The 11308-nt window shown below is 44.3% G+C and overlaps 1 long non-coding RNA gene and 1 pseudogene across 1 annotated transcript; both read left to right on the top strand.

The window, feature by feature from the left end:
- Window positions 1–1521: 1521 nt before the first annotated feature.
- Window positions 1522–2654, top strand: LOC119358305 (annotated as a pseudogene).
- Window positions 2655–3524: 870 nt separating this feature from the next.
- Window positions 3525–4819, top strand: LOC119352253. Its single transcript, XR_005170147.1, has 3 exons — window positions 3525–3544; window positions 3621–3678; window positions 4716–4819. It is a non-coding gene; the product is annotated as an uncharacterized LOC119352253 (long non-coding RNA).
- Window positions 4820–11308: the final 6489 nt, after the last annotated feature.

Below are 11308 nucleotides of genomic sequence, written 5' to 3'. Positions count from 1 at the left end.
CCCTGCCTTCCCCTACCTCCGCGGCTGGTCCTTCCACTTCGACGCGCCGGACACACACCACCCCAAAGTACTACCTTTCCAATCTCACCTCCGCCCTCTTCCTCGCCGGTCACCGGCCGATGTGTCCGACCTGTGAAGCAGGAAGCTTGTTCGATGAGATAAATCCCTGCCTCACGATTTGCTTCGTGAAGGCCAGAATTTCGCTCTTTGTTTGTCTACTGAAAAACCTCCATGTGGGGATAGATGTCATCATAGAATGCGTGCAGTAAAATTATTCTGACTGTATTATGTATCATTATTTTGGTTAGTCTAAAAGAAATAATTTGGTTAGATTTGTCTTGAAGAATAGATTCGACCTATACTTCTAGGTTTTGATACAGAAAATAGAAATTTGTTGCCAAAGCAGTGTATGGAGACTATTTCAGTATCTGGAAGTACACTTGTGACCGGAGGCATGGCCGCTGTTGCTGCCAACATAGTGGCAGTGAGCGCAATCTGGGAGTAACAAGCACACTGTTTAGTAAGTGCGTTGTCCCTGGATTTTTTTATCCATGAGTATACCGTAGTAAATTGCACACCTCACAGGTGTACAGGGATCTAGGATCATGTAATGTAACAAAACAATGGTCCATTATGTTCCACTGGCTCTGATCTCAGTTAAAAGTTACCTGCAATTTTTATCCTTATTTTATTTATTCGTAAGGTATCTGACAAATGTGTTTGTGCCATAGTTCCCAACTAACCGTTGCTGATATTTGTTTTTAGGAGGGGATGGAGAGCTTTACAAATGGGAATGTTAGGTTATTGAAGCATGAAAGCAGCATTGTTGCAGAGGATGATCTTGACTATCGGTGGCAGGAAGCCACTGGAGAGGCTGTTTCCGAGGTCTCCAACCGCCCTGCACTCACTGTCCATCCAATCGGTTGGTTCTGCATTCATCTGTCTGTATCTTGTTTAACACACAGGTGCAATCAAACCTCGATATGTTATGTGTAAAATCCTATTAAATACGTAAATATGATACCATATACAAATTGTTAATACATTCGAAAGTTACTGCACCTATTCTTCTAGCATACAAGCGGTTAATTATATTCTATATTTTTCCTGATTTCCCTGTATACTGTGAGCCTGCGATTGTTTGGTTTCATGGTTTTTGAGCAATGTCCATGCTTTCAACCCACATGCATACATGCATGTTGATTACTAATTAGTGGTTCCTTCTTACCACAATCATTGTTTTATAATTGATGGTTTGCTCATTCTTGTGAATCTACTTCTGAAGGTGTGCCACATCTGAGGGAGGATGAGACCCCCCCCCCTCAAGGTGGGAGGCCTGGATGGGCAGCGGTGCCAAACCCTCGAATTGGCCCATGGTTCCGTTTGATGCAAAAGGTTGCTGCAGACCAAGGTCTTGTTCCATAGTTTGAGGTACGTTACTTCCTTGATGCCTTTTCTATTTCCGAATCAACTGATTTTAATACTGATTGCTTTTGAATATTACACTTGAAGTTACTCACCATGGACCACCATGAAGCTACTCACCATGGCCTATGTGTCCGACCTGCTGATCTTTTGCTTGCTTGCCAGGTGTGCGTGCAAACGAGCACCTCCGCAGGCCTGGACCGGATCCTGCCGTGGCTCTTCTACCACAAGGTCATCGGCGTCGCACACTTTTTGCTCTTTGTCGAGGGCAAGGCCGCCAAGCCCAGCGTCGTCAGGGTCCTCGAGTCCATCCCCGTGCGTTCCTCGCTTGAGATTTTGAAGAATCCAGTAGTACCAGTTTCACTCTGCTTGTTCTCAATGTCCGACTCTGTTTCTCTTCTTCTTCTTTAGGGGTGTGAAGGTGGTGTACATGACCAAGGAGCTTGAGGAGCAGCAGGCCAGGTGGTGCGAAACAATCTTCGCCGCCCACGTGCCTCGTCGGGCTATACACAAATTCATTTCGATGCCCATTCTGATGATGTATATGTTTCACCTGCAGCCGAATCTGGAACGAAACCTGGCTCGCAGGATTCTTCTACAAGCCTTGCAACCACAAACTATTTTTGAAGCAAGCACTCAACATGGAGATGGCCATTGTGATGGCCCGGGTATGTATGTTTGTTTTCGGCTTATCACCAGCAATTATTAATAGTGTTCGTTTAATGTATTCTATTTATCATAAACAAAAAACATTTTTCTTCATGGTAGGAATCTGGCATGGATTGGATAATGCATCTAGACACCGATGAGTTGTTATATCCCGGTAGTATTCCATCAGATGCCTGTTAGCTGACGTCCCCGATGATGTTGACATGGTTATTTTTCCTAACTATGTAAGTATACGGTGGTCCTAATACACCTGCTGGACTTCTTATGCATAGTAATTAACTTGCATGTCTGCACTCTGCAGGAAAGCAGCCTCGAGCGTGATGATATAGAAGATCCATTTAGTGAGGTAAACCTTCTCTGTATTTAGGAACATAATTTCCTCAAGTTCCGTTGGATATAATGTTGGCTGATGTAAACAACTTATGTCTAAATACTCTGATATGAATTTTGTTTGTTCGATTTACGTCTGAAGTATGATACTGTGGTATGATTTATGTGTGTCTGATACTGTTTACATTTGCTTGAAAAAATAGTTTCAAGTTGCCTTGTTATCTGCGTAGCTTGCCATACTTATGTTTAGCCTATAATCCCAGAAATAAGTTCTTATACTCTTTTAGTGTAGACTGGGCATGGATCTAGCTAATTTTGCATATTACTCCGAAAGAAAAGAGAAGAGAATGAAAGAATATTAGACCTCTGGTATGTGCAACAAGTCATCGCTGACAACAGATTAAGTAACTTTGATGAATTTTGACATTCAATTCTTTGCTGCTTGTTAAATTTAATTAAGAGCGCCGAACCTAGGTGTGTGCAGCCTTGCTTTTATCTCTACTCCTAATGCAGCAGTTGGTAGGATTGCGTCCACGACACGGTTTTTTTGTCCCACCACTTTCTTCCGGGTTTTTTTCGTCCCACCTCCCACCACCACCTGCATTTTATTCTCTTTACAAAATATTACAGAAGAAAAAGAACCATGCCGCCACTCCTCCCTCGATTTTTGTCTAGGGTTCCCTGCCTTCGCCTCTGCCATCACGGAAGCCGAGGGCACCCCGCCGCCTCTGCTGATCCCTAGGGACGCCGCCTCCGTGGATGAAGTGGTTCCATTCGATCGGTACACAAGAGGAACCCATCTGTGGCCACATCACCCCTGACATGTTGATGTGCATGGAGTATTCATATGATACATAGGACAGGAAATCTAGCAAGTAATGTTCTAATCAGTTGGGTTATCCCCTTTTGAAAAAAAAATCTTAATCAGTTTATTGGTTGATTTGATTGCGTTAGGTTATTTCTAATTATGTTCGAATTTCATCAGATTTGTACTTAAGTTTGTTTCTCTCATTGAATAAATTGATTGCCGATCCTACAGGCTGGGTGAGAAGCAGACAAGGGTCATGGTGAACTATTGCTAGCTTGAGGAGATGCTCACATGAAAACATGGTTGCCGAAGGTTGCATACAACTAAAGTGAGCTTCTCTTTGAAAATCTCATAATTGTTTCACTTACCTTCTTTTTACTATCAGCAGTTTCTACCGTTTCAAGTTGTTTGTTTATGAGCCAAGACTGAAGATATACAAGCTAATGGTTAGTATTATCCCTTTTTCATATATTTTGGTTATTGCTTTAGTTAGCTAGATGGATGTGCTGCAGTTAAATAATCGAATGACTTCTATACTTATATCATTGTTTGGTTTATGTAATTGTTGGCGCCAATATCTTGACTCGCTAAAAGTGCATGCCAACTTCTTACTGAAACAAGCATGGTTGACGTGTCAGTCAAGGGGTCCCTGCATCTGTGGTGTTCGGCTCGCTATGGAGGTCGACCATGGAATACTTGTGAGGGAGAGCACCCCTTTAGTGCCTCTTCGCGTAGTTCCTCCGGCGTGCACAGCTTAAGCCTTGTTACCATGGATGACAAAGTCTGCCTTGTCGTGACGACCACGCGCGGGTACGCACATAGGCATACTATAAGATCGTTATTAATTAATCCTTGCAGTTTCATGTCCAGACCAATGTTTAGTTGGGGGAAGTGTTGTGGATTTTTTTTATTCAGCCATGAGTGTCAGTGTTGATTTTGAGGGCATTGTTAGGTGTTTAGTTGAGCTAGCAAGGGGGCGTAGTGGACCTGTCATCATTTTTATGAAATGGGTAAAAGATGTTCAGTGTTGGCTCTATATTTTCAAGGGCATGTGCTTCTCTGAAGATGCTTCAGCTGCATTTTTGTTTACCCATCATTCGGTGGCAAACCACTGATTCCTCATGGGTTGCAGATGATGAGTACTCACATTTTTGGTCTTACTAATTTTGTCAGACTGATGGGTGCACGACAATTTTTGGTCTTACTGATTTCGTCTGAGAGATAATCAAATAAAACGACAATTGACTCCCAACTAACCACACCTAGATAATCAGATAACTACATTTTGAAGTTAGTATACATTCATTCTGTTCTTGCAAAATATTTATTTATATAGCTTGTTTTCATCTAATTTAAGGTTCAATTTCCTCACTGTAAGTCCTCAAATATGTGGGCAGCATGGACCACCAGATAGGTAAGCAAGAGAAGGACCAGTTCATAATCATCTTATTTGTTCTACTTGGACTGTCGTTGTTACTTGCAGTTGCCTCTGCTACCATGTGGCAACGCAACCATGAAGGGCTTGACGTGTTGGCTGTCAAGAAGCACTAGGTCGACGGCAGGCAAGGCATCCAGGAAGCCACAGCACGAGAGAGCGGTGACACTCAAAGGGTGAGGTTGCCAAATGGTGTGGTGACACTAGCTCGCTAGCCAAGCAGACTACATTCTGGACTATTTATACATCATGGACTAAAATTGGACTTCTTTCTGGACTCACATCTTTTATATAATATATACTCAAGTCTGATATGCCTTTTATTTATTCTATAATTAAGTACAATCTTTTAAGTTGCTGCTGAAGGAAGAAGACATGGGGTCAGAAAAATGTTAAGATTGACTTGATGTGTGGTAAGGAACATCCAGTTGAAAAGTTTTTGATGCTTGAATATCCACTACTCAATTATTCTTTTAGGTATGCATAATCTGCCAAGTTATAAGCAGTTCCTTTTATTTGGGCACGCATAATGACCGTTCCGCAGCATCAGGTTCAAAAAAAAGTTCTTCAAGGTTAGTAATTTTCTCCAAAAAATGTTCTTCAAGGTTAGTAATTAATACTCCCTTCCCATATGGATATGCATGATGGTTGTTCATTTTTTGGGATAGCTTACCCATCTTATGCCTTGAAAACTGAGCTACCTCCATGATTATGCATCTGGTCTCAGTAGATTATTTTTCCGCCAAAATACAGTTGTGAAGAGGAGTTCCTGATTATAGCTGAATATACCAGCCTACTTGCCTACAACCAAGGCAGAATTATCAGCATGTATGCGAAACAGCCTGCTAGCTGGGTGTGTGCCCCCTGTTTGAGCGAGAGGGAGGACCTTTGCTGGGCAGTCAAAGGATGTGCTCGGATATGGTGGTCCAACTGCAAGGTAATGCTAACACATCTTGTTACTCTTTCTTCAATTTCGCTAGGTTTATGACAGTTCCATTCAAGCACAAATATGTTTATGACACTAATTCAAAGTTGTAAAATACATATATTTATAATAGTTTAATTATTCTTACATGATTTCCACATATATGTGTTTCTTTAGACAAAAAAATGTGCAGTGAACTTGTTACATAGAACTGAAGGAAATATGCCCTAGAGGCAATAATAAAGTTATTATTTATTTCCTTATATCATGATAAATGTTTATTATTCATGCTAGAATTGTATTAACCAGAAACATAATACATGTGTGAATATATAGACAAACAGAGTGTCACTAGTATGCCTCTACTTGACTAGCTCGTTAATCGAAGATGGTTATGTTTCCTAACCATAAACAAAAGAGTTGTTATTTGATTAACGGGATCACATCATTAGGAGAATGATGTGATTGACATGACCCATTCCATTAGCTTAGCACCCGATCGTTAGTATGTTGTTATTGCTTTCTTCATGACTTATACATGTTCCTATGACTATGAGATTATGCAACTCCCGTTTGCCGGAGGAACACTTTGTGTGCTACCAAACGTCACAACGTAACTGGGTGATTATAAAGGAGCTCTACAGGTGTCTCCAAAGGTACATGTTGGGTTGGCGTATTTCGAGATTAGGATTTATCACTCCGATTGTTGGAGAGGTATCTCTGGGCCCTCTTGGTAATGCACATCACATAAGCCTTGCAAGCATTGCAACTAATGAGTTAGTTGTGAAATGATGTATTACGGAACGAGTAAAGAGACTTGCCGGTAACGAGATTGAACTAGGTATTAAGATACCGACGATCGAATCTCGGGCAAGTAACATACCGATGACAAAGGGAACAACGTATGTTGTTATGCGGTCTGACCGATAAAGATCTTCGTAGAATATGTGGGAGCCAATATGAGCAGCTAGGTTCCGCTATTGGTTATTGACTGGAGACGTGTCTCAGTCATGTCTACATTGTTCTCGAACCCGTAGGGTCCGCATGCTTAAGGTTTCAATGACAGTTATATTATGAGTTTATGAGTTTTGATGTACCAAAGGAGTTCGGAGTCCCGGATGAGATCGGTGACATGACGAGGAGTCTCGAAATGGTCGAGACGTAAAGATCGATATATTGGACGACTATATTCGGACATCGGAAAGGTTCCGAGTGATTCGGGTATTTTTCGGAGTACTGGAGAGTTACGGGAATACGTATTGGGCCATACGGGAAAGAAGAAAAAGGGCCTCAAGGGTGGCCGCACCCCTACCCTTGGTCTGGTCCGAATTGGACTAGGGAAGGGGGACGCCCCCTTCCTTCCTTCTCCTTTTCCCTTCCTTTTTTCCTATTCCATATGGGAGGTGGAATCCTACGAGGACTAGGGAGTCCTAGTAGGACTCCACACTTGGCGCGCCCCCTCCTAGGGCCGGCCTCCTTCTCCCTTGCTCCTTTATATACGGGGGCAGGGGGCACCTCTAGACACAAGTTGATCCACGTGATCATATTCTTAGCCGTGTGCGGTGCCCCCTTCCACCATAATCCTTGATAATATTGTAGCGGTGCTTAGGCGAAGCCCTGCGGCGGTAGTACATCAAGATCGTCACCACGCCATCGTGTTAGCAGAACTCTTCCCCGACACTTTGTTGGATCAGAGTCCGGGGATCGTCATCGAGCTGAACGTGTGCTAGAACTCGGAGGTGCCGTAGTTTTGGTGCTAGATCGGTCGGGCCGTGAAGACGTACGACTACATCAACCGCGTTGTGCTAACGCTTCCGCTGTTGGTCTACAAGGGTACGTAGATCACACTCTCCCCTCTCATTGCTATGCATCACCTGATCTTGCGTGTGCGTAGGAATTTTTTTTGAAATTACTATGTTCCCCAACAGTGGCATCCGAGCCTAGGTTTTATGTGTTTGATGTTATATGCACGAGTAGAACACAAGTGAGTTATGGGCGATATAAGTCATATTGCTTACCAGCATGTCATACTTTGGTTCGGCGGTATTGTTTGACGAAGCGGCCCGGACCGACATTACGCGTACGCTTACGCGAGACCGGTTCTCTCGACGTGCTTTGCACAAAGGTGGCTAGCGGGTGACAGTTTCTCCAACTTTAGTTGAACCGAGTGTGGCTACACCCAGTCCTTGCGAAGGTTAAAACAACACCAACTTGACAAATATCGTTGTGGTTTTGATGCGTAGGTAAGATTGGTTCTTGCTTAAGCCCGTAGCAGCCACGTAAAACTTGCAACAACAAAGTAGAGGACGTCTAACTTGTTTTTGCAGGGCATGTTGTGATGTGATATGGTCAAGACATGATGCTAAATTTTATTGTATGAGATGATCATGTTTTGTAACCGAGTTATCGGCAACTGGCAGGAGCCATATGGTTGTCGCTTTATTGTATGCAATGCAATCGCGCTGTAATGCTTTACTTTATCACTAAGTGGTAGCGATAGTCATGGAAGCATAAGATTGACGAGACGACAACGATGCTACGATGGAGATCAAGGTGTCGCGCCGGTGACGATGGTGATCATGATGGTGCTCCGAAGATGGAGATCACAAGCACAAGATGATGGTGGCCATATCATATCACTTATATTGATTGCATGTGATGTTTATCTTTTATGCATCTTATCTTGCTTTGATTGACGGTAGCATTATGAGATGATCTCCCACTAATTATCAAGAAGTGTTCTCCCTGAGTATGCACCGTTGCAAAAGTTCTTCGTGCTGAGACACCACGTGATGATCGGGTGTGATAGGCTCTACGTTCAAATACAATGGGTGCAAAACAGTTGCACACGCAGAATACTCAGGTTATACTTGACGAGCCAAGCATATACAGATATGGCCTCGGAACACGGAGACCGAAAGGTCGAGCGTGAATCATATAGCAGATATGATCAACATAGTGATGTTCACCAATGAAACTACTCCATCTCATGTGATTATCAGACATGGTTTAGTTGATTTGGATCACGTAATCACTTAGAGGATTAGAGGGATGTCTATCTAAGTGGGAGTTCTTAAGTAATATGATTAATTGAACTTAAATTTATCATGAACTTAGTCCTGGTAGTATTTTACAAATTATGTTGTAGATCAATAGCTCGCGTTGTTGCTTCCCTGTGTTTATTTTGATATGTTCCTAGAGAAAATTGTGTTAAAAGATGTTAGTAGCAATGATGCGGATTGGATCCGTGATCTGAGGTTTATCCTCATTGCTGCATAGAAGAATTATATCCTTGATGCACCGCTAGGTGACGGACCTATTGCAGGAGCAGATGCAGACGTTATGAACGTTTGGCTAGCTCAATATGATGACTACTTGATAGTTTAGTGCACCATGCTTAATGGCTTAGAATCGGGACTTCAAAGACGTTTTGAACGTCATGGAGCATATGAGATGTTCCAGGAGTTGAAGTTACTATTTCAAGCAAATACCCGAGTTGAGAGATATGAAGTCTCCAACAAGTTCTATAGCTAAAATGTCACACCCTAGCTAGTTCATGCATTAGAGTGTTGCATCATGTCTATCCTTTCATCAGAAACTTGAAATGGGGATGTCAGAACCCCCAACCCCCTCTGAAACAACTAGGGTTTACTAAAAATAATTTCAATGAACCTGAAATGCCCTTCTAAAATGTCCATCATTTTTGTCCTGGTTCAGAACCTCTGCCAAAAGTGATGCACAGTTTTCTAGGTCATCCTAAGGTCTTTGAGTTAATTCATAATTATTTGGATTTTGGCATTTTAAATTTATAAAATATTTCAAATGCTCAAATATCTCCAAACTAAAATGTTTCATGTTGGAAATAATCCAACTATGGACCAGGAGCAGTTTGGTGATTTTAGGAGTTGCCTAAGTATTTTTATTAATTCAACAAAGTTGCAGAAAAATAGAAAAAGAGAAACAGAAAACAGAAAGGAAAAACTTACCTGGCGCCTGCAACCCGGCCCACCTGCCGGCCCAGCCCAGCGCCGCGCCAGCGAGCTGCTTGCCGGCCAGGCAGGCAGGCAAGGTGCTCGACGGCGAGCACCGCATGGGTGCCACGCACCTGCTCGCCGCCTCGCCGCTCCACTCACCCGGCTAACGTCGTGGATCGACCCCTCTCTCTCCCCCGAACCCCCCAGACGCCCCCTCTCCTCTCCAGCTCCTCCCCGTCGCGCTCCCCAGCCATGGCCGACGCCACCGCCGCCGTGCCTACGCCGTAGACGCGCTCTCCGTCAACCCCACGCCGCGCCACCGTGTCCAGGAGCTCCGCCGCCGTCCACTTCGTCGAGCTAACCGAGCCCCGCGTGCTCGTGAGGCCCGAGTCCACCGCACCGACCTCGCCCGAGTTCGCCGTCGCCGGAGATCCCCTTCAACGCCGTCGCCGCATCAGCTCGTCCCCGACCCCGCCGGTGGCCTCTACGGGTGCTCCGTGAGCCTAGCTACCCCTCCTACCCTTCCTCTCTCGCCCCCGAGCCGTGTAGCCACCGCACGAAGATCACCCGCACGCACCGCCGCGGATCTCGTCGCCGACGTGCTCCCGGCCATCCTCCGGCCACCTCACGGTGTCCAACGCACTCACCATGCTGCGTTGAGTCCAACCGTGCACTCCCCGCACCTCACCGCACACCCTAGCCCCGAGTTCGCCTTCACCCGAACTCCGGTGACCGCCTAGGTCATCACCGGCGCCAACTCCGGCCACCCCGACCCCAACTAACTCCACCAAGAGCTGCGGTTCGTCCCCAGCTCCACGTAGATGCCTTCCGCGCCCCATTTGGTGGCCGGAATGGCCAAAACCACTTCCGCCGCCGCGTCGGGCTCGCCGGCGGCTAAACGCCGGTGCAGCCATTTTGACTTTGACCACGGGTGGGCCCTGGTTGACTCTGTTGAGTCAATGACAGGTGGGGCCCCCTTCTGCTAATTATCCAGATTAGTTTAAACTAATTTAAATTAGTTAATTATCCACTGACACCCTGGACCCACGCGTCAGGTTTGACCTGGACCGGGTCTGTTGACTTGCTGAGGTCAGCATGACCTCATGCTGACGTAGTAAACCTTTTTTGAAATTAAAATAAATCTAAAATGATTTATAAATTCCAGAAATTGTTGCAAACTTCAAAAATTCATATAAATTCAACCGTAGCTCCAAATCAAACAAATTATATATGAAAAATGATCAGAAAAATCCAACCTATCCATCTGTACTAGTTTCATGCATGTTTAAACAAGCTAACTTGAGGTTTAGTGCAGAACAAGATAAAACACTTTAAAGGGCCATTTATGAGTTTGAGATTTGAATCTTTGGTTCAAATTGATTCAAACCCATCTGGTTTTAGTTGCATTAGCCCAACACACTCATATTGCCATGTTTCATGCATGCATCATATTGTCGCACATTGTTTGGTGATGGTTGTGTATCGGTGTTCTTTGCGGCAGGTTCTGCCTCCGAGGAGTACCGTGATTACCCTAGCGAAGAACCGTATCCGTGCATCGATCCATCAGGCAAGCAACCAACCATTTGATCATATCGATACAATCCCATGTTCTCGCTCTTGCTCTCTTTTTACTGCATTAAGACAACGCGTTTCAAACTGCTGTGTGCTACGGTAGTTGAACCCATTTCCTCTGCATGACGTGTCATTGCCACAGTAATTAGATGAAACCCACTAGCATGTGT

This window comes from Triticum dicoccoides, chromosome 2A (genome assembly GCF_002162155.2).
Source record: "Triticum dicoccoides isolate Atlit2015 ecotype Zavitan chromosome 2A, WEW_v2.0, whole genome shotgun sequence".
Classification (NCBI taxonomy): Eukaryota; Viridiplantae; Streptophyta; class Magnoliopsida; order Poales; family Poaceae; genus Triticum; species Triticum dicoccoides.
The sequence above is the reverse complement of the archived record's forward strand: the minus strand, read 5'-3'. Positions and strand labels throughout refer to the sequence as shown.